The 20,668-nt window shown below is 37.0% G+C and overlaps 1 protein-coding gene and 1 pseudogene across 1 annotated transcript in view; one reads left to right on the top strand and one right to left on the bottom strand.

Annotated features, from left to right (window-relative positions):
- The window catches only part of Fbxl17 (F-box and leucine rich repeat protein 17), a 485,368-nt gene that overhangs the window by 96,901 nt on the left and 367,799 nt on the right, over positions 1–20,668 (bottom strand). The window lies entirely within an intron of this gene.
- On the top strand, positions 9,325–10,111 carry LOC105943650 (annotated as a pseudogene).

Raw genomic sequence — 20,668 nt, 5'->3', positions numbered from 1 at the left:
ATGTGATCCAAACAACTTACTTTAGTTCTTTCTGCAAAAATTAAAAATAGTGATTGTGAGATGAATAATATATTAAAGCACTGAGGACATAGTTGTGCTAAAAAACAGCAGTAACATCAAACATAGTTAAGATCTGAAAGTTATGTAGATTAAGGAGAAGGAAAAGTAAAAGCTGGTAATTTTTTTTTTCATTGATAAACTGTAGCAGTGAAAGTGTTCTGCCTGGCAAGCAAGATAGGTGCAAACAACCTCTATTTGAACAAAATTTGTTTTAAAACAAGACAAATACAATTGGCATTGCAACACTCACAATTATAAAAAAAAATAACAAAATAATTAAAACCATACAAACATGAGGATGGCCATTATTTTACAATTTTATGCATATAAATGTAGCGAGGAAAAAGCATGTTTTCATATAATTATTGATGATTAAAGGGTTACATTTGAAGGAAAGTATTGTGAAGTCCTTGGTGAGGTCTCTGAACTACAAGTTTTCTGATTTATGTTGAATTTGGAGCTCACAAATGAGATTATATTATTTTTAATATAGCATAAAAAATCCTAGTTCATCAAGAGATATCTTTGGTGGTTTTCTTTTCAATGTTGATGTGTTTCTAAAAATAGACCTACTATAGATAATCAGAAATGCAAAATTATTTGAACTATTTAAATAACATAAACAGTAATATTAACACAGTCACATATTCTGGCTAAACTACATTGTCTATGTGAATGTGATTTGGCTTAAAGAAGTCCACCATTTCTTAGGAGAGACAAAAAGTTAATTTGGGGGATGGAGATAAGGCTCAGTTGGAAGAGTGCTTTGCTAATATGCACAAAGCCCTGGGTTCAATCTCCAGGTCCACCTAAACTGGGTATGGTGGCACATGCCTATAACCCCAATACTTGAGAGATGGAGGCAGGAGAAGTTCAAGATTATCTTTGGCTACATAGTGAGATCAAGGCCAGGCTGGGATCCCCTGTCTCTGGAAAAACTAAAAATACAACAGAAAGAAAAGGAAAACAAGGAATTAATTTGGCTTTCCTGGTATATAATATATAAATATTTACTACAAACAGTGCCATGAAATCCATACATTCATACACACATACATACATACACATATGCCTGTAGTTTGGGACTGCATTCTCCTAAGAAATCCTGTTCCAGTACCATGGCATGATGCTTGTATCCAGAAAGAGACTCAACAGATGTCAGGAAATGGATACATGCCTGATGGCTCTACCAGTCATTCTCACTTGCTCTGATGTGCCTCTTATAGCACCTGACATGCTGGTCACCTCTTCTTGAAATCGGTACGAGCCACACAACACATCCCATTTGATTCATCTTCTTCCCATTGGAAGCTGTAGAGTTCCAGGAGGCTCAGTCCTCCTTCCTTTCTCCCACTAGATACTTCTTCCCTCCCAGATGTCAGACGTACTTGCATGGATTCAGATATGGCTTATGAATGGAAAACTCTGGAAATATTCTTCATAGAATGCTAAAGGAATTTTAAGTCTCTCTCTTCTCTCTCATTGTTGCTGTTTTGGGGATTGAACATAGGGCATTATGAATGATAGGCATGTGCTTTGACATCAAAGTTACATTTCTAGCCCCTTGTGTACTTAAGAAAATGGAAGCTGAAGCTGGAAGCCATGAAGCTGCTTGATTCAATTTACCCACCTAGTTGCATTGGGAAGAGAACAAAAGTCTCCCATTGTTTGTTCTGTTAAAAAAATGTTTTATTATTTCTTTATTTGACAGAGATAGAGATACAGGAAGAGGAAGACAGAGAGAGAGAATGAGTAGGCATGTTAGACCCCACTGCCACAGCAAATGAACTCCAGATGCTTGCAGCACTTTGTGCATTGGCTTTATGTGTGTAATGATGACTCAAACTTAAGCCATCAGGCTATGTAAGCAAGGGCCGTCAACAGCTAAGCCTTTTCTATGGCTCCATTTGTTCTTTTTAATTCAATTTTGCTTCCATCTCTGGCTCTCACTCATGTGTCTTTTGGTCTCCAGCACCCCTACCTTTTCATTGTTCACCACTTTTCTTTTTTTGTTTTTTAAATTTTTTTTTCTTATTTTTATTTATTTGAGAGCAACAGAGAAAGGAAGAGGCAGAGAGAGCAAGAGAGAAAAGGAAGGGGAATGGGCACACCAGGGCCTCCAGCCACTGCAAATGACCTCCAGACACATGTGCCCTTTGTGCATCTGGCTTATGTGGGTCCTGGGGAATCGAGCCTCGAACTGGGGTCCTTAGGCTTCACAGGTAAACGCTTAACCACTAAGCCATCTCTCCAGCCCCTATTCATCACTTTTCAAAGATCCAAAACTAGATCTTCATGTTGTCTCTCAAGACAGCTCCTATGAGTTTTTCCAATAATAACTTTTACTCTCCAGGATTTCCTTGCATGAAACATAAAAATAATCATCGACTCCTTATTTGCCATCTAAATAAAATCAATAGGTGGTCCATAGTGTGTTGAATATAATGAAATTTCACCCACCTTTCAAAGACAATTCAAATGCTAGCTCTTCAATGAAACCTTCTAAAATAATATTCATGATGAAGTTTCTTTCATTTGAAATAATAACACAGTGACTGAGTAATCAATTATTTGAAACTTAATTATATATATTATCACTAATGACAAGGCTATAATTTGTTTTGTATTTTCCATAAGACCTAGAAAGCACACATACACACAATTTAAATCATCATTGTGTTTACTATTTCAATGTGACCTGTTATTGGTTGGCTAATCCCCAAAACATGAATAAGATGGTTATTTTCAAATTACAAACACTTAAACAAAAAATTCAGTCCTGAATAAGCTTTCCTTTTAGAATACCATTCTATTTAATATAATATTTCCAGGTAAAAATAAAAGTAATAGGGACAAACATAAAATAGCTATCAAATAGTATATGTTTTTTGAACTGGTCCATTTAAATACTTATTGTAGCATGGATTTGATTACACTAAAGCAATTTAAAAGAGCAGTGGCTACAAGGGGCCAGTGCTGCCATATTGGGAAACATCAATTCAGAAACGAAGCTGCATCACAAATGAATCATAGGCACGTAGATATAAGACCTAGAGAAAGCCCTGGTACAGAGTGAAGGTCACAGGAAAAAAGAAAACATTATTTCAATTCCCCACATCCAATCTGAGGCATCACTACAGGCAAAGACAGCTGATTTTAATTGTTTATACTCATAAGCAGAGAGAATGACAGTCTCCAAAGCGAAGAATTCTTTCTTTTTCCTCCTAATTAGTTAAAGAAAGTTGACATACCATGGCATATTCATGAGCCTACAGAAGAGGAAACAGATTTTAGAAGGAGAGATGAATGAAATGAAAGCAGATGGAGAAGAAAATGGTTTGATCACAGATGACTTGGAGTGAAGGAAAGTTAAGACAAACTAGTATTAGAAAGCTGAAAGGGTTAGGAAAGAGCTAATAAACATGAAAAGCAGAAGAGAACCAGAAGAAGGTTAATTAACAGAAAAACTGAATTTCTAATAGTCTTATCATACATAAATTTAGGCTTAAGAACTATAGACAGCACAATTTATACTCTGAGACAAAAATAACACTTTAAAGCCAGATTCACTTTCACTGTTACACAGAAAATTCACTCACCAATTCACTGACACCCCTTAAATAGGTTAAGTATGGAATATATAAAAAATCTTAAAAACTGACTCTTAAGTTTTACTAATGTAAAGAAAACCAGTATAGAGGATCTCATCTTTTGTTATACTCCCAGACATTCAAGCATCATTTGCAACAAACATTGATTTATATGTATATAATTGAATAGGAAGAAACCTGGGGCAAAAGAATCGTAATTTCAATATACTACAAAACATTCTCCTTGCTACCCAAATAGATTGTAGTGTTAAGAAGAAAAAAAAAAGTTATAGGACGAATAACATCAGCAGCACAATTCTGCAAAATCAACAAATAACTAAGAATGATTACAAAAATATTTCACTTTTCAAAAACTATTATTAAGAAAGATCACATGGATGCTTTATTTTACCATAAACTGATTCTGAACCTTCCTTTAGTTTGCTTTTGCAACCACAGGTGAGGCAGCTTTGAGCTACTGCGGCGTGTCCTGACAAGAGGGTACAAAGGAGATGAATGAGATCCTCCTATTGATAAGGTCGCAATCGATCTGAGGCAGACCTTTTAAAATTAGCAAAATGTTGTAGTATTTTAGCAATTGTTACCAATAGCCCTTCCCCATGAAAAATGTTCCAGATTATGAAAAGTCTCATTTCATAAATTAACCTTTTTTATCATTAAAAAGAATCACTATGCCTACCTTTTCCCAATTCATTATTATTTCTAAGACAACAGTTCCCAAAGTAGCCTACTTTTATAACTGGTTTCTGACTAGCAACCCCTTCAGGAAGTTATATCTTCTAACTAAAGTCAACATCTAGGGCTAAAAGAGTCAAAAGAAATATTCCTTGGCCGGGTGTGGTGGCGCACGCCTTTAATCCCAGCACTAGGGAGGCAGAGGTAGGAGGACTGCTGTGAATTTGAGGCCACCCTGAGACTACATGTGAATTCTCGGTTGGCCTGAGCTAGAGTGAAACCCTACCTTGAAAAAACAAAAAAGAAATGTGCCTAAAAACACTAACAGATATTGATCTTAAGCATTTTTTGATCCCATTAAAGCAAAAATGACTTGAGCAATACTTGGAATAACTTCACTACAAACAAAAGAATTATCAATGACCTCCCAGACTAATCTTAAGAAAACACAAATCAGCCCTCCAGTGTTCTTGGGACGAAGAAAGTGCACAAAGAGGGAATCTTAGATGGAAATTGAATTGGCATAAAGCTATCACAATCATAACCATAAAGTGATAAGAGAGGTCAATTTTTTTCTTTATCAAGAAATGGCTACTATAGAACTCTTCCAGATCAACACATGATAAAAGTAGATAGATAGATTGAAGACACAGAATTTTATGTAAACCTTCAGAAAGCAACTCTAAGTACAGATACCCTCAGAATTACCTAAGTTACTCATTAAAAATTCAGGCTCCTAGAAGTACTGCAGGTACGGAAAAAAAACTGGAATTTTATTATGCTCCCTAACTGATTACTGACACAGTAAAGTTTGAGAGTGCCTGCCATTGAAGGATTTGGCTGCCTCCTTCCCAAGTGCATATGGTGCTATACACATGGAAACATCCAGCATCCTTTCCATACACGGGCACAGGTCACAGGCCAGAGACCCAAAAGCACCAACTCTGGTTCTGCTCTTGGCAATCCACTGTGGACAAATTACTTGACTTCAGATTTGGTTTTCTCATGTGAAAATAAAGGTTTCATTACCTTACAGAAATACTTTAGGGATTAAAGGAAATTTTATGTTAGAGCCTGACACATAGGATGCCCTGAAAGATAGATACTATTATAATTAGTTCAATCCCCACAGTGACAATTAACATGTTCTGCACCTGGTTCACAGAATGGACCCCAAATAGAGCAATAAAAGGAACCAACTGTTTTGGAATCTTGTGCTCCCAGCTCCTCAAGACAAGGTGATTTGACGAAAGCCTGAAAGCTTTTACTAATACCTCACAAAATTAATGTTGTAGCAATTAGTAGAAGCCAATTTAAGACAAAGTTCAGAAAAACACTGAAAAGGTAATATTTGTGTTTATTTCAACTCCAGTTACTGACAGTGTTGACAAGGCATAGAGTGGATTTTCACGGAATTCATCAATAAAATTAGGAAACCATTAGCGACCTTCAGGAGAATGAGAGATTCTTTGGATTTTAGATCATATATGCTCTCTTTTTGCCTACCTAGTCACTCCTAGATTCCTTCCTTTGTGCTTTCATAAACTACCAGTGTCACTGATTAAGACTCCTTATGCCGTAAGTGTGTAACCAAGGGGACAAAGAGATGTGTCAGGTGGGGTATTAGGAAGAGAGACCCAGGGAAGAGTGGGTATAAACAACATCTGGGTCTACAAGCTGTTCCCAAGCTTAGCCAATTAGTGTGATCAGGAAGTAACATGCTAATAAACAGCTCCAACATTGGAGTGGAGAGAAAGGAAACATATTTTTTTTTCTTCCTGCTTAGAAAAAGCTGGCTTCAGGCCAATATATAAAAATCTAACTAGGAAAAGAAGAAGCCTTAATTCTTATTTAGATTTAATATTTACAAACATAGTACCTAAAAAAACATACTATATTCAAAACTGGTGTTAGTGAGGAGAAATAGTTGCATACCATCATCAATGTTTAAGTCCCAAGTAATAAACATTTCCTAAATGAGGCACATGGCAATTTTCTTTCCCATGTCAACGCAGGTCCACACTAAGCTGCTTTCTATGGCCAAACACCATATAACCACAAAATAAAGGGTGTGTGTGTGTACATAAATACAGATGTACATATACATATATAAAAGTAAGCATTTTCAATTGTACTTTGGCTGCACAAAACAGTATGTGTGTGTATTTAAAATATAATGGTGATAGAAACTTTCTAATCAATCACTTGGATTGAGAAGAACACAGAAAAAAATTAAAATTGAACCTTCAACACCCATATTCATGGAGGAGTATAAGATGATTTGGTCAATCCTATCTGTGTGGAGAGAGGAGTAGACAGACATCAACATGTGGAATGTACCCTGGAGGGAGGAGACCATTTTGTGACCCAACTATCCTGTGCAGGTAGTGATGCTGTGTGTCCATCAAATAAATTTTAATTGTTGATGTGGCAAAGAAAAGGCCCATGCTGAAACAGTTCAAAAGTCATGTGGAGGGTATAATTTTCTCCTTTAAGATTGTGTCAACTGTGGGCCACAGGATAGGGTGCCTGGTAAAAATGTGAATCGTAGCAAAAATAGGAGGAAAGATAGCCTAGACTCTGTTTCTCTATTGCTTGTTCTCAGCACACATAGACACAGTTTGGTGTTTTCATAGGTTTAATAGGTCCTTTCCCTTCATGGCTGCCCTGGTTTTCTGTCTTTAGCTCTAAGACTCTTATGCATGAATGCAAAGTCTTTACTCTCACAACTGAAGATGAACTGTACGGACCTCAGCTTGACCTGCATTGCAGCTGGCTACAGAATTCAAGAATCAGTATCATACATAAATTTTCTTCACCTTTGTATGAAGAAAAGCCTGAATTATATTTTCTTCTGTAATTATGTCATCCAGAAGTTACCTTTACAAAGTGCCATAAGACAAATGATTTAGCGGTTTAATCTATAGACAGCTTTTATATGCTCTGTCCTGTGGACTCACTTCTTCAAAGTACAGAGCAAGGGCTCTAAAATGAACACTTACAAGGTGGGGAGATGGCTCAGAGGTTAGAGGTGCTCATTTGCAAAGCCTGCTGGGCTGGGTTCAGTTCCCTAGTACCTACGTAAAAGCCAGATGCACAAAGTGGTACATGCATCTGGAGTTATTGGACAGGGGCAAGAGGCCCTGGTACACGCATACCCTCTCTTCTCTGTCTCTCTTTCTCTCCTTCTGGATAAATACAAGTCTTTAAAAAAAGCACAGGTGCTCCTGGAATTCCCCCTAAACATCAGTTTCTTCTTCTTCCAGCCCTCATCTTTTCCACAAATAATGGAGCTGTAAGCTAATCTATGACCCGTTTTTCTTATATTATGCAGCCTTGTGCTTTCTTATAGACAGCTGCATTAAAATAATAACAGGAGAAGTTAAATGGAGAATAATCCTGCCATAATGGCAAATGAGTAAGAAAAAAAAAAAAACACAAGGGAAGCTGCATCATGTTCTAAATTACATAGGTTATTGGGCAGTTTTCAAAATTTCATACCATTAGTTTATGAATGATAGGTAGATCATTCTTTGTATTAACATAAATTGTGACATACTAAAGTATAAATGTCAAATATGGTCAAGGTTCCATGGAAATTAGTAGAGACATGAACATCAGGTGCTTTAACATCAGGAAGTGACTTGAATCATGTGGTCTCCATGGTAGCAGCCTTGGTGCTTACATCAAAGAGCCACCTCTTACACATACACAATACACCATGGTATTTCTGATGAGTGCTTGGGCCATCAAATTGTTCTCTTTCTATGAGGAGGTCCCCTCTATGTCCAGGCTAGTCAGTACCTTTCATTTAGGGATGCTGATAGGTGAAATGATCAATCACAAATTCCTGTGCTGTGTCTGTTAGAATACAGAGTGTATTCTCCATAGGAGGGATATTCAAGAATAATTTAGAAACATCTCATATATTCTCCACTTACTTTTCAGTGAGCCACACAGAAATGTAGTGTTTGGAGACATGAAAGGCTTCCATATACAACAACAGATACACACTGCACATATTTAGTGATATGTCACACCAATGTTTTTTTAATCAACCTCCTGTCCCCTTTCACTCATTTATCAAATCCACTAGTTTATTTAGTCTACTTCAATAGCTAGCCTGTGAGAAGCATGCTGATGATCCTACCTTGTTTTATATTTCAATATAAAGCTTTTATTACACAAGAAGTTTATATCTCTAAGGTACAAAGTATTATGATAGTTCCTAGAACATGAGAAAAAGTCTGCCTTTTGTTGTCCCCAACATTACGTTTTCAGCTCCCTTCCAATCTGAGTACCCTGCATGCTTTACATTTTGCTTCCACATTTTTGGAACAAAGATGTTTTCACAAAGTCATAAGACATTCTGGGAACTTTTCCTCAACAGTTTGTAATAAAATCCATATTCACTTCAGGAAATGTTTCAGATCTGTTCTCTAAAACTAAAGTTCATCTCTGAACCTTTCTCATGATCTCATGTACAAGTCTCTGGGCCTTATTCAGTTGTGGACACTGATATTTAGATTAACCAAGAAAAGGAATGACAGCATATGGAGAACTCTGTGGTTCCTACTGGTTCTCAATTCAGTTTATACACTGTGCTTTTCTGGTGTTACAGAAGTCATTCATTCAGCCATAGTTCTGAGATACAACTTGACCTCATTAAGTCCCTTGGCATATAAAGTTGATCATTCACTTAATCTTTTATGACTAGCACCAGAAGTCTTCCGAATAAGTGAAAACTATCAATCTGTCCACAGATGTCAATTGGGTCTGACAGATTGACTCTAACCAGAAAAATCTAAGCACAGAACATCTATTGAATAATTATTTAGCAACTGTCTCCTTTTCTTTGTCAGATATTGTGTTAGGAAATAGAGACATGGGTATTTATAAATCATAACCAAGTTTTAAGGAGTTCCAAATCCAAAAGGAAATGATAAGTAAGTATTCCCGAGTAGGGTGTGCTATGGCTATGCGAGGGTCTACATTGGAGGCTGTGGGGAACAGAGGAGAGGTGTCAGAGGGGCTGTCCTTAAGAAAGGGAAGTCTAGTACAAGTACCGGGCACGAGAAGCGCTGGTATGAAATGGATCAAGGCATTTTCCTGGGGTCACAAGGCTGGCAGGTGAAGTAATTGTTCAAGGGATACACAAGTACTAACTTTAAGCCTTCACACGCAAGGCTGTCCACAGGAAAGAAAAGAACTACACCCTCTCGTGATGTCTTCCAACTCTAAGATCCCATGAAGCTCCCTCCACAACCCCCCCCCAATCGCCCACCCCGGCCGGGACGGTCTCAGTTGTGGCTCCCAGTTGTAACAAGGACAATGTCAGAGCAGGCTGCAAGAAATGTGGCTACCCTGGTCATCTTACTTTCTAATGCCGCAACTTTCTCCGAGTCGACCCCAAAAGGGACATTGTTTTGGATGTGAGCAGTATGAGCAGTGAAGACAGTGATGAAGAGAATGAAGAACTCAACAAGCTGCAGGCGTTGCAGGAGAAAAGAATAAATGAAGAAAAGGAGAAGAAAAAAGAGAAAGGCAAAGAGAAAATCAAATTGAAAAAGAAGAGGAAAAGGTCTTTGTCCAGTTCCACCGAGGAGGACTCTTCAAAGCAAAAGAAACAAAAGTATCAGAAGAAAGAAAAGAAGAAAGAAAAAAAGAGCAAATCTAAAAAAGGCAAACACCACAAAAAAGAAAAAAAGAAGAGGAAAAAGGATAAGCATTCTTCCCTTCATCGTTCAGACTCCACCAGAAAGTAAATTGAGTCCTTGGCCTATGTCATGAAATTTAAGAACTTAGTTTTTGAAATTGCCTGCTTTTCCTTGGAATTTGCTCTGTAACTGTGCTTCATAACAGACCCCAGTCTTTTCCATTCAGACATTTCACATATGAGACCATTACTGCCCCCCCAACCCCAGCCACTGAATTAAATCAGTCATGGTACTTGACAGCTCTGCCTCAAGAATAGCTATTTGTACATACCAAACACATCCTTTTTGGTGTTTGTATTTCTGTGTTTGGGTAGCATTCTTACTTCATAGGTTGACTGTAAAATGGGTTGGCTACAGTCAACACAAGTCACGTACCTAGTAGCTAATGAGTATAGCTGAGTCAAGTGTCCACCTTTGAGTTAGGAGCCAGGTAAGGAGAAGTGACTTGCTCTTGATACTGCAAAACGTAACAGCTTTATGTACTGTGGTGTCGTGTGCAGAGAGGGATTCCTTATGGTTGTTTGCAACTGTCCTCTTACTGTCAGAGAAGATAAGGCTGTTTTACTGGCCCTGAGCAGTATCTGCAGGAAGATAATAGCAAATGTATTTATCACACAGTCTCATTGTTTTATGAAGTATAGGGTTTCTAGTAACTGGCTCTTGTGTTTTTATAACAATTTAAATATAAATTAGTTCTGGTGGCTCATGCCCATATTCTCAGCCCTCGGGAGGCTGAGATAAGAGGATCTAGATGGTTCAAGGCTAGCCTGGGTAAGAGTAAGACCCTGCCACAGAAAACAAACAAACAGAAACAAAACAGAATAATTCTTCCCTTTGAAAGGAGACTAGTGTAGCTTATTAGAAAGTCTGCTAAGATGAGTGAGTGTTGGTGAAGATTTAGGATAGACTCCTGGACTGTTATCCCAGTGTGCCATGTTGGCATGTCTTACAGTGATACCTCAAAGGCAGAAACTTCACTTTCGAAGAAAGAAAATCCAATTAGAACTGATTTTTTATTGTATTTGGTATTAAATTTTATGAAGATTGTGTCAATGAGCAATGTGGAACTTTTTTATAAATTTTAACTTGTATGTTCCTTATGTCTGAAGTGATTTACAGTTTCAAAACAAGTTTCACACTGAAAAAAAAAAGAAAGGGAAGTCTACCGATGATAGAGTATAAGTAAGGGCAGGTTTGGCCACAAAAAAGTAAGGGTCCTACTTAAAGACAATACATATAGGAAAAACAAATATGAGAACACCAAGTTAGCCTGTGATAAACCAAAGTAATGGAGCTACATGTAGTATGCACCAAGACAGGGAAGAACATAACACGTAATCATCACCGATACAGACTCACAGTTAAAACAAATGAGACAAAATATGGTATGATGTAGATGGAAGAGAACTAGTGTAAAGTGTTTTTTTTTTGTGATAAATATTTTATGTTTTGAAAGATATGCAATTTGAATAAGGAATACATCTCTAGTTATAGGTATAGGCAAGATCTTTTTTGAACAGGATTCCAGTAGCACAGAAAATAGTCTCAGGAATCAACAACATGAAATTTAAAAAGAGGATTTGCACAGCAAAGAAAACTATCAGCAGAGTGAATAAAAAGTCTACAAATGTCCAGAGAAAATCTTTGCCAGCTATACTTCAGACAGGGGGGTGATAGCAAGAATTTAAAAACAACCGCTAAAATTAAATACCCTGCCAATCAATAAATAGGTCAATGAAATGAGAAGGCAGTTCTCAAAAGAAGAAACAAAGTAATTTTTTTAAATGTTTAATACTGGGCTGGAGAGATAGCTTAGTGGTTAAGGTACTTACCCATGAAGCCAAAGGATCCAGGTTTGATTCTCCAGGTCCCAAGTAAGCCAGATGCACAAGGTGGCACATGCATCTGGAGTTTGTTTGCAGGGGCTAGAGGCCCTGGCATGCCCATTCTCTCCCTCCCTCCCTCTCTCTTCAATAAGTAAATAAATAAATAATAAATGTTAAGAATGTTTAATACCATTAGCCACCAAAGATATGCAAATTAAAATCACTTGGAGATTCTATGCCATCCAAGCCAGCACAGCTATCATCATGAAAATTAATGCATTAATGACACTGGTGAAGTTGTTATTAATTGCTGGTGGAAGTGTTCTCAAATTTAAAACTGAACCATCATATGAACCTGCTATACCACTCTTGGTAAACACCCAAATGACTCTGTATCCTACCACAGAGACACTTGCATATCCTTGCCTATTGCCACTGTATTCAAATAGCTGGGGAACGGAATAAGCTGAGAGATCCAAAATTAATGGATAATGAAATGGTACATACACAAAGTGGAATTTTATTCAACTATAAATAAAAATGAAATTATGAAATTTTCAAGAAAGTGAATGGAACTGGAAAAATAAGATGGAGCTAAGTAGTTAACCTAAGCCCAGAACAACAACCGCAAAATCAGACCCTAATGTCTAATGTTTGTTTATATGCACATAAAGCGATACAAGAATAAGTATTACCTATGAAATTAGATTAAAGGCCATGAGAGGGGAAGAAAAGGTGCTTCGCTAGGGGTGGAGGGCAAAAAGATGCATGTGACAGGAAAAGGGACCGGAATGCATGGTGGGGGAAGGGAATAAGGGAGGAGGGAAGGGTAGAAGTGACAAAATAAATTTTGTTTGAAATATACCATATTTTTTTGAATGCTAAATACATAAATTATATTAAATAAATAAGATATTTGGTTTGAAAAATGCTTGTTTTGATGTGAGAAAGCCATTTTATAGATGCACAGCAATATTAACTGAGCATTTTCATTTCAGATAATTGCAGGTTGATGTACACGTGTATGTGCATAGGAAGGATAGAGCAAAGGGTAAGAGATGGGATGTTGGAGCTCAGGGAAGGAAAGGGCAACATCTTTATAATGGCAGGTTTATTTATTAATAAAATAAGAAATGTGACTCATATGGCTGAACTACCATCAGAATTATAAATGTGAGCACAATATTATATCCACTATAAATATTTTAAATATGTTGTTGTTAATTCTTTGAAAATGATAACCATTCTAAATTAAAAATAAAATACAGTTTCTATTTTGAGTGCTTAAAATATTGTAGATATAGTGGTGATATTTGCACGATGTAAATATGTTTAACACCACAAAATTGTGCATTTAAAATAGTCATAGTGGTAACTTTTATGTTACACACATTTTATCAAGGTAATAAAATAAAACCTCATAGCTATAACTTATAGTACATAACTGTTTATGTAGAGTATAACAGTATTTATAGCACTGAGCAGCCCTTGTCTCCCTGTGACCACCAGGTAACATTCCACTGTGTGAACTGCTACCATGTTCTTTTTCATTTTATTTTTTCCTGGTATTTCAAGGTAGGGTTTCACTCTAGCCCAGGCTGACCTGGAATTCACTATGCAGTCTCAGGGTAGCCTCAAACTCATGGCGGTCCTCCTACCTCTGCCTCCCGAGTGCTGGGATTAAAGGCGTGCGCCACTACGGCACGCCTGCTACAATTTTCTGATCATCTGTTATTCTGTGTTGGGCCAGACATACAACAGATACCCTTGGACACTGCGAATATCCTTAAAGAGAAGAATACATACTAAGATGAGGAAAATATGATATATTCAAATTTATTTATCTACCTGCATGCCAAATGATTTTATTGTTGTTTTTTATTATTAAGTGCATTAAAACATATTCATGTGCTAGTTTCCATAGAACTTTAAAACAGTGTAAATGTTAAATTGTTTTTAAGAACAACTTTTTTTTGAAGAAAATTAGTCATATGTGAATCTTGTTTTCATAATTCAGAATATATTTAATAATTTTCATAAACATATTAGAAATAAATGGCTATCAATAAATTTGCATAGCCTCATAATTTTTTAAATAACTTGTTATTTCAAGATCTACATAGGAATTCTTGTAAATGGGCCCAAATTTGGCAAAAATATAATATTCATAGCTGTTGTTAGTTTACTTTTATGGGGTTGTGATCCAGCACAGGGCCTTATGTAAGATGAGGAGCATCTCCACAGAGCCACACGCTGGCCACATCATCATGATCTTAAACAACGCAAGTTAGTTCTTTTTCTAGTCATTTTTCTTTCTACAATTTTTCATTTTTGAGCAGGGTCTTGTTCTGTAGCCCACATTGGCCTATAACTCACTATATATTCCAGGCTGGTCTTAAAGTCATAGGAAATGCTTTAGCCGCCTTCTTGGGATTATAGGCATGAGCCACCTGCTGGGCTTATCTGAATCATTTCATGGTTAAAAAGAATCTACACTTTTGGGCTGGAGAGATGGCTTAGCGGTTAAGCGCTTGCCTGTGAAGCCTAAGGACCCCGGTTGGAGGCTCGGTTCCCAAGGTCCCACGTTAGCCAGATCCACAAGGGGGCGCACGCATCTGGAGTTCGTTTGCAGAGGCTGGAAGCCCTGGTGCGCCCATTCTCTCTCTCCCTCTATCTGTCTTTCTCTCTGTGTCTCTCGCTCTCAAATAAATAAATAAAAATTAAAAAAGAAAAGAATCTACACTTTTGTTGGGCATGGTGGCACACGCCTTGAATCCCAGCACTCGGGAGGCAGAGCTAGGAGGACTGCTATGAGTTCGAGGCTACCCTGAGACTCTATAGTGAATTCCAGGTCAGCCTGGGCTAGAGTGAGACCCTACCTTGAAAAACAAAAGGACAAAACAAGCAAACAACAACAACAAAAAAGAATCCAACCCATCTTGTATAAGGCCCTGTGTTGGATCACAACCCCATAAAAGTAAACTAAGAACATCTATAAATATTATATTTTTGCCAAATTTGTTAGGGAAAGTTTTTATTTGAACCTGGAAGTTACATCTTTATAGTGAGGAAACAAAGCAAAATGAAACAAACAAAACAAAATATTTGGAAGAGGAAAGTAGATTTGATAGTAATAAAGGTTAAAATGTTTTATTATTTCTAGCATACTTCTTGGAATCCATGTCTGTTACTAAAATAGACATTTCTTTTATTAATTTAAGAATTCTTCAAGAATACTTAATTGGTTACTAGGAGTCAAAAGCCTTCGTTGCTCTGGTGCAGACACACCCTCCCCCCTGCACTGGGAGCACAGGTGGGCAACACAGACAAGTCCTGGCCCCCAGGGGAAAAAGTCCAGTGAGAACTGTGTGTGTATATGTCTGCATGTGTGTATACACATGCATATATATGTCCGCATATGTATGTGTATGTGCATATATACACCCACGCATGTTCTTGTGACTCATACACATGCGATTCCCAGCGGATATGTACAAGGTGCTAAGAGTAAACATAAGGGGAGGTATTGATTTAAATGGGCCGAGAGCTAAAGCGTTAAGCTACAATTAAGAGGTACATGTTTAACAGTTATGCTACTCACACTCTGTAAGTTTTAGTTTTCTTACCTATGGAGAGAGGATTGTATTTTCTTGAGGGTTATCACTAAGTCAGACATAAAGAATGTAAAATACCTATAGGACAAATTGCATGGAAATACTTGCTCTTTACAATAAAATATTAAAACCTAGTATGGGATCAAGAAAAATCATGCTACTTCTTTACTACAGTCCAGGTCATATTCAAATTTAGAAGAAAACATGAGCTATTTTATTATTTGGAAATTCATTTTGGATTTATATAGCAAAGTAAATTGTAGAAGGGAAGATTCTTTTGTAATTAATAATATAAATTTTCAGGTAATTCAGGACATCAAAAATCTTGTTTTTCCTCCTTTACCAATACAAAAGAGACCTACCCCATTTATCATCCAGGCAAATATCCAAATGAAGTTTGAGGCATATGAATAAAATTGTAAATAAATTTTATGTTAGTAAAAGCTTTATATGATTTATTGTGGTTCTAATCTAATATAGACAGCTGAACTCACTGCACCGCTGCCAACTTTTTATTTCACTTTGAGTAGGAAAGACCTGGCATTGTGGAAAGGTTCCCCTTTACTTTATCCAAATGGATAATTTTGCCCAAAGAGCTTGCTCTGCCATATATGAACTTTCATGTGGTGAGCTGGCAGAATTTTGGCTGCCTTATATGAGGAAATAGCAACATTGAAAAAAGGCACAAAGGATATAGGTATAGGCAAAACACAATTAAAACCATGAATTATTGTCTGGCATAAATATTATTACTTAGAGAATAAACACCACAAAATCACTGTCCCTTTGAAAAAGTTAGTATAAGCGAAGAGTTAAAATAGAGCACACACATCAAATGTAATCCAACATCTAACTGCATCCTTACAGTATGAGATGGTCATTCTGGACAAAAATCTGCACCCACTCAACTCTCATATTTTGAATTAAGAATCTTGATAAAAATGAGCTTTCATGTAATGTCTCATTATCAGTAGTACACAGTTAATACTTTATATAAAATGGATGGCTTTATTTTCAAAGCTATTTGCAGGCTGCTAATAACTGAGACCCCAAAGACCTCGATTTACATAAAAAGAAGGCAAGGCTACATTCACTCAGGTATACAAATCGCAACCACATAGACAAAAGCTCTAAGAACTCATAATCTCTTCTTTTTGGATTTCGTCAGGGATGGCTGGCTAATTGGAGGAACTCATGAAAGTACCTTACAATCCAATTAGCACTTCAGTGCAATTAAGTGCTAGAGACTTCCCTATTCTACAGAGACTGGCTTTGATCTTACAGTGAAAAGTGTCCTTCCTTAAAGCTGCAGTTTTGATTTTTTTTCCTCAGTAATTAGTGCTAATTGTAAACCCAAGCTTGACCTGCTATAAACAGAGTGTTTTACCGCATTTGACACAAGGACCTTAAATCAGTGTTCTCTTTTGTCTATATTGTACTTGCTTATTAGAAGCCTGGCTACTTTGCTCATCATTTGGTGCACAATGGATAAGTACATACTAAAGTCAGCTGAAACAAATGCCTTGATCTTAAGAGCTTGTGTGGGTATTTTCACTGATGTCTTCTAAGCCCAGTTACCACAAATGTAGTTGATTGGATTTCATTTAAGAAATATACTGTAGTTTTTCTGCACAAAGAATGACTATTCAAAAGCTGTTTCTAAGAAGGTTTAGTAACCCTCACATGTTGGGAAAATAAAAACAAAAGATGAAAATGGTCTTTTCATGGGAACAAAGAAATGAACAAATCAGCTGCAGAAGGCTGCTGAAAAAATAATGCCTCATAACAATATCTGTGAAACCAACTCATTGTTTGGACCCATAAAAACGAATTAAAATACAGGCTGATGAGTGTGGAGGCCAATAAGATATCTCTATATGGAAATAAGATACGGCAAAATACAAAATCCTAGACCTTCTCTAAGGCATAGATAAGATCCTTTGAAATTAGCAGGCAGTTTCTATGCAAATACAAAGCAGCTGGATGTTGGATGGGAAATTTCTCCCTCAAATGTTTTTTTAAATATACCCCATCCCACTATTTAGTAAATTCTTTCTTCAGTGAAAAAAATTATAAACAGAATTAGGCCCAGTCCAGCCTTATCATCAGATACTTTAAATAAAGACCAACTAAGTGGTCTTGAAGTACACACAGTCTAATGTGCTCACACATGTAATTAATCGAGGAAAAATATGTGTGTGTATTTATATTTTTCTGTATGCATATATTACACATAAAATGTAAAGATACCAATTAACACTCCTTAGAAGTAGCATTTTTCCTTTATGGAAAAAAATCAAGAGCCTAGAAACAATATTTTTTATAAAGGATAATATGATTAAGTAAGGCTAAAACAAAAAGCAGAATAGGCTCTTAGAAAATTTCTCTGATTTTGTGCCTTTCTAGATTTTAAAAAAAAGTGTTACATGTGTATACTTTAAAAAAATCAAACAATAAAAAGTGGTCAATTGAAAATACTGGCATATTTGTCCCATATCCACCTGACCCAGGGAAAATTTTCATTGTTTTAACTCTTTTGTTTCCCTCCCTCCCCTTCCTCTTTCTCCTTCTCTCTTTCTTTCTTGCTCTGCATGTCTTTCTTCTCCTCTTCTTTTTGGTTCTTTACCTCCACACCAGGCTTCTCTGGTGAACTAGCTCCGAGGGACAAGCCCTGCCTCCTTGTATGATGGAGCTCATCAGGGAAAGGCCACCTGTATTTAGGAGCAGACAGTCACTGTGCTGCTCAGTTTGCTTCCTCCCTCACCATTCTCAGGCTCTCTAGTCTCCAAGATGCTGATTCAATCTTTCATGAATGTTATCTGCAGCTGACATGAAGGTGGTGAGGTCCCTGGATCATGGACAGTGGGGGGTTACAAGGCAACCCAGATAGAGAAGTGTAGCTGCAATTGGTAAACATCTTTCAGCAGTCTTTGCCTTCATTCATGCGTTCACTTTCTATTACTACTTGTCTTCCAATTTCTTACATTGTCCAGGCAGACACTTGGTTTGCTTCTCCTTGTCACTCTTACTTGAAAGCATTTTGCTCGACTTCACTCCTTTCTACTAAATCACTTATTCCTTTGAAATTGTTTTCTTTTTTCCTTATTTGGGGCGACTTTCAAGAGAAACACCAACATTTCTTCATTTTATCATCATAAAACCAAAGTTCCACCCTCCTAACGAAGAAATCACTCTTGCTGAGAATGGCTAAGTTACTTGCTCTTGGTACCAAAGTGACTTAGTAGCATGACAATACCCAATCTGTCTAGGACATATTCACTAGCTATACTACTTATATCTTTACTGGGGGTGGGTTGACTTTTGTCCCCCACTTCCTGAACTACCTCCCACTTTCCCTCCCTCCGTCTCTCTTTCCTTCCTGTGCACAATTTAAAATTACCTTTTAATTAAGAAATTAATGATGTTATGTAGATATTATTAGAATAGCAACCTTTGGGCTACTGCTAATTAGAAAGCAAGATCTTTCTAAAACCGCACGCCAACAGTAACTAGATAACTGAAGAATAGTAGCACTTCTTGGATGTACAGGTCTGGAAGGACTTTTTGAGCAATGTTGACAGCTAAGCGTATATCCCCTTTCGTAGAGGTGGTAGACAGTTTAGGACTTGTTTAACACAACACCACTAATATCTTGCCTAACATGCACCCAAACTTTAAGGTAAATAATATCTAGGTATCTAATAGTATAACAGTAAGAATATAAATAATGTTTTCTGTAACTGCACATCATTTTCTCTGTCATATATCCTAACTGCTAATAGTCCATGTGTCATTGTGGCCATCAACTCTAAGGCAGGAAGAATTATTTTATCAAATCTCAGGTATTACATATCTTCATGATGAACTGGGAAGGAAAGAGTCTCTGCAGGTTGGGATAACATGAATCTCATGCTCATGTTTTATGTTTTCGTTTCTGAAGTTATAATTTCCCCAAGTTCTATTGAGTAATCCTTGAAAATTAAATATTGAATATATTTGTGGGGATGTTTTGATTGCAAATTAAGTTTCAAATATATAACTGATTTGAATGTCAAAAGGAAAGGGGAAGGAAAAGAGGAGGAATAATGAAGGCAACAGTATCAAAGAAAGAAGAAAAATCCTTTCAGGTAGATGGCCTTGTGTTTTTTGTTGCACAGAGGAAAAGGGTAAGGCCCAAAGGATTATGAAACCTGTTTCATATCACATAGTTACAGGAGACAAGATAGTACTTGAACCCAGATCTGGCTCTCTCAGCAGCTAAGCTATGTTTATAAAGAATTCCTGAAAAGTTAAAAACAAAGTTTACTTTGATGAACAAAGTAAACCTAGGAGTAAGCATAAAATATGAGAGTACTCTGCTCATGGCGAGGGCAGGGCAATTTCTTCTCATCTTAAAAGGCAATTTAGTCTCTTCTCTTAGAGTAGACACATCTGTTACTCTTGATAAACTACTCATAAATATGGAAAACACCGGACGAGTCACACTATACCATGCCCATGAAAAAGCAGTTGAAAAATTTGTACTTGATTTTAAATGAATGTGATGAATCATTACAAAAACTCATTGAACCACAGCAAAATTCTTTTAAGATAAAACTTTTTTAAAATGCCCACAATTTGGTCAATAACTCAGAAATAAGTAAAAATTACCCATGAACAAACATTTAGAAGGAATGCCACAGTAAATGCACTGAATACTTTTCCCTCCAGAAACCCTCTGTATGATTGTCTCATTTGGGAGTCCAGCAACTTTTTTTCCAGACACAATTCTGATTGTTATTTCCCTTGTAGTGTGAAGGACATCAAAGCCAGTAAACATACAGAGGTGAGAGAATGCTAAAAGTGGGAGCAGAAGAATACCATGGCCTTGATGACCCTCTTAAAATAACTCAGTGAAGAGGGTGGCACATGGGAATTCCTGATAGTGGACATCCTGTGGGTGAAATTCAATCACTGCCCTGGTTGAAGATGAAACATTACTGAAAACCAGCCACGCCATCCACTCACATGTGCCCCACAGCTACATCCCCGTGCAATGGCAGAGTGAATAGAGGCAGTGGAGATCAGTGCCTTCCAAAACTAAAAGTACTTACAATCTGACCCTTTGTGGGAAAAGTCTAGGCCTTGAACACATGGGTAACGAACATTTCGTAAGTCACTGTTTC

Source organism: Jaculus jaculus, chromosome 13 (assembly GCF_020740685.1).
Source record: "Jaculus jaculus isolate mJacJac1 chromosome 13, mJacJac1.mat.Y.cur, whole genome shotgun sequence".
In the NCBI taxonomy this organism is placed as follows: domain Eukaryota; kingdom Metazoa; phylum Chordata; class Mammalia; order Rodentia; family Dipodidae; genus Jaculus; species Jaculus jaculus.
This window is presented reverse-complemented; position numbering and strand designations above follow the sequence as displayed.